Genomic DNA, 4,182 nt, shown 5'->3' on the forward strand with positions numbered 1-4,182 from the left:
GTGTGTGTGTGTGTGTGTGTGTGTGTGTGTGTGTGTGTGTGTGTGTGCCATGTGAACACGCTGAAGCCATATGTGACAAGGCCTAGTGAAATGGAGTTGAGGTGTCACCTGTAGCTTTAACCGCAGTGCTGCCACCTTACTCCCCTCTGGAAGATGAGTTCCTGCTACAAGATGCTCCTGTTCTGTGTGCTCGGTCGCAGAATTCTCAAGTGCTTGATGACTTGGAGAAGAATCGGCCTCATCTTTCTGGTTCCCACAATAGTGACAGTGTAAGGTTGATTGAGCACCACCGTGGACTATTTTCAGATGTACCTTCCCAGACCACTGTCTTGCAACATGACATCGATGTTGGTGACTGTTCCCCGATTAAGCAGCATGCTTACCGTGTCAACCCCACAAAAAGAGCCCAGATGCACGTTTTGTCACAAAGTTTGACCTACTCAAAGGTTACTGGGAAGTGCCCTTGACTGCCCGTGCCTCTGACATTTCTGCCTTTGTTACCCCAGATAGCTTTCTACAGTATACAGTGATGGCATGTGCAATGCCCCTGCCACCTTTCAACGCCTTATGAGGAGGGTCCTATCTGGAGTTTCAAACTGTGAGGCATATCTCGATGATGTGGTGGTTTACTCCCCTGATTGGCCATCTCATGTAGAAACCCTGTCCACTGTGTTCCAGTGTCTGCAAGATGCTTCTTTGACCTTGAACTTTACAAAATGTGAGTTTGGAAAGGCTACTATTACTTATTTGGGCAAGCATGTTGGGCAGGGCCAAGTGCGCCCAGTTGAGGCGAAGGTGACAGCCATTGCTCAGTTTCCTGTTCCTACTACTAAACGGGAGCTACGTCAATTCCTTGGATTAGCTGGTTACTATCGAGGCTTTTGCAGAAACTTTGCTTCTATTGTGTCCCCTTTGACAGACCTTCTTAGTCCCAATAAGAATCTGGTTTGGGACGCAACGTGTAAGCAGGCTTTTACAACTGTTAAAGCTCTTCTGTGTCGCTCCCCAGTTCTGTCAGCTCCAGACTTTACAGTGCCATTCAAGTTGGAGGTGGACGCAAGTGGTACTGGAGCTGGTGCTGTATTGCTTCAGGAAGACTCTGTTGGCATTGATCACCCGGTGTGTTACTTCTCGAAGAAGTTCTCTGCAGCCCAACGTAAGTACAGCACCATCGAAAAAAAGAGGCTTCAGCTGTGCTTTGGGCCCTCCAGCATTTTGAGGCTTATGTGAGCTTGACTCCGCAGCCAGTAATTGTGTAATTGTGTTCACCGATCATAACCCTCTGGTTTTCCTATCAAGGATGTACAACAGCAACCAACGACTCATGCGTTGGGCCCTTATGGCTCAAAACTTCAATCTGGAAATCCGTCACAAAAAGGGGCGTGACAACGTTGTTGCCGATGCCCTCTCCCGCATACCTTAGGATGACACCCTTATGGCTGTCATCTTAAGGAAGGGAGTGTTACGTATGGTTCTATGTCCTGCTGTGAATGTTTGCGCTTGGGGGTGTGTGTGTGTGTCACTTCCACACAGTGAAGCATACAGCTTATTAATTAAACACTGGTATCGGATCGGTACGTATCATAATTAAAGAAACTAGTTCACACTCACTATTGATAATCTTTCTCATAGTCCCAACATGATACAGCTGACCCGTGCCCGGTCTGACGTGGCGGGTTTTTGTAACAAACATTTAACGCTACAGTTACCTAAGTGACTTCCCACGTTATGGTTTGTGTTTGTGGAAGATGAGAGCTTTATTCTAGCAGGAAAAAAAAAACACCATTCAGTATGAATCAATGTGCAAAATGCGTTTCTATAAAACCTAATAAAGTGTCCGTATATTAGAGATCAAAGTGAAAGACAGCCAAGGCCCAGCAGATAATTGTATCCTCGTCCATTTTATGAAACGGCAGCGGATGTGTTCTCAGAACTGCTCATCTGCTCGCTCAGTATAATGCAGCCGTTCGTGGTATTTTTGTCGCCTCCATTTTTCTGTGTAAAAGGGATTAAAAATATATATATATGTTTATGATTGAAACACAAAGTCCTCTTTAGATGTCATTGCAAAATGAGACATTTAGAGAAGTATAAGACGGAACATACTTTATGTATATGTGTTTATGCTATAAACCCTGTGCATACACTAATAAACACTATAAAGCTACAACAGTGTTTGCTGGTCTCGGCCTTTTTCACAGCCGCCAAGGTGACATGTGATTGAACACAGGTGTAATTAATAACATTAATCATGGCCCTGTTCCATTTAGGTGGGCCAGGGCCCTGGTGTTGTGCATGCTGGCTCACTGGAATGACTGTGACATACTAAATAGAACAGGAGCATAATTCATTTTATCTACACCTGATTGTTACCCTGCTATGTCAAAAGATCTGCTGTGAAAAGGCCCTATTCACTTCACCTTTTGAGTCTGTATGTGTGTCCTCGTGGAGAATCCTACTGTAGCCGCAAAATGAAGGCGGAGTCGCAACTGGCGTGACAAAATAAGACAACTGAAAACAAAAGCAGGGAATCCTAACACTCGTCCTTTTTCCCCCTGCAGATGTTCCGACTTGTCAGAGTGTGGGAAGAACACATGGGAAACTATTTTTCGTTAACGATGGCTCAGTTGTCCAATGAAAGCACGCACAACACCGGCACCCTGGATTGGCCTCACCTGTAAAATGGAATGCGGCCGGCGGTTGTTTAGTGTCATAAATCACATCAAACGTGTGTGCTGCTGAAAAAAAGGGTCTGCTGAGGAGCTTGTCATGTTTGCTTGAAAAAATGACTTAAACGTTTGATCAATAATCAAAAACAGTTGCTGATTAACTCTTTAGTTGTTTCAGCTGTGAACAGGAGCGACCGGTTAAAAATGCCTACAAACAGGAAAGGCCAGTTCACAGGTGCTCTCGAAAAGGTCAAGTCGCCCCTCTGCCGCTCCTTTCGGCACGAGCTTCACATTTCACCTAAATAACTACATAAATAACAGATGTGGCATGTGCTTTTCAACAAGTTCTTTCTGGTCGGGTGCAGTTTTATGGAAATGGCAGCATGGATTCATTCCCACTAACGCTGCCCTCTCTTCACAGACTTCACGGCTGACTGAGTTCATAGAAAGTAATTTAATGTCTTGATAGCGATATTTAACTTCTTCCTAAATGTTTTGGGGGCTGACTTTCTTATTGTTTTACAGAGAAGATACTGGGTATTTTTTTTGGAGTCCGTTTCCTTGTCATCTCGGCCGTGACATAATATCTGGGAATGAAGCCAACTGTGATTACAGTAGCAGCAAATTAAGTGGGGGGGGGGGGGTGTAACTGGCATATTGTGGATAAGCCTGCCTTCATTCACATAGTAAATCTGGGCAGTTACCTTAAAACGAGCCTGCGTCATCTTCAACTTCCACACCACCCTCCTCCGGCATAATGGTGAGGTGTTACCAACAATTATTACATTTGAAAGAAAAAAATAAATAAAGCCCAAACAAACAATAATAAAGCCCAAACAAACAATAATACATCCGAATCTCCATAGTTCCAAATTCCTGCGTTCAGCTGTCTGATAATACGCAAATAAAAATACTCAATTTCAAATATATTTATTCGTTGTTCATGCCAAATGCAATAAGAATATTGAATGCATAGTCTTTATATGGCTCGTTCACAAACAACTGTACATCTTGTATTAGCACCTCTTTCTTTTCTTATGATTAATTGATTATCCATTTAGCCCCCGACATTGTCGAAATAAAATTAAAAAAAGAATACAATTTGCTTATTTGGTCAAAGCCCGAAGAACTTTTCACATTAAATACAGCAAATCTTTATAATTTGTACTCTAGATAAGATCACTATCTCAGAATTATTTTCTTTGTCATTGGTGCCTGATGACATAGCTATACAGGAAATACATACACTTGAAATTATTAGGAAATTTTAGAAATAAAGTATTGCTCTTTTGTTTCCCACATTAAGACCTAAATACTCCCTTAAAGCCACAATAAGAAACTTATTCCCCACAGGTTGCAAATTCCCCCAAAAACTGGAATCAGAGGACATGAACTCAGTGTCAGTCTCTAGTTTAAAACTGTATTTATGTATTTTTTTGAATGTTTGCTGTTGTCTTCATTAAACGGTGTGTGTGTGTGTGTGTGTGTGTGTGTGTGTGTGTGTGTGTGTGTG

Source organism: Anarrhichthys ocellatus, unplaced genomic scaffold, assembly GCF_004355925.1.
Source record: "Anarrhichthys ocellatus isolate YVR2014 unplaced genomic scaffold, GSC_Weel_1.0 scaffold25, whole genome shotgun sequence".
NCBI lineage: Eukaryota > Metazoa > Chordata > Actinopteri > Perciformes > Anarhichadidae > Anarrhichthys > Anarrhichthys ocellatus.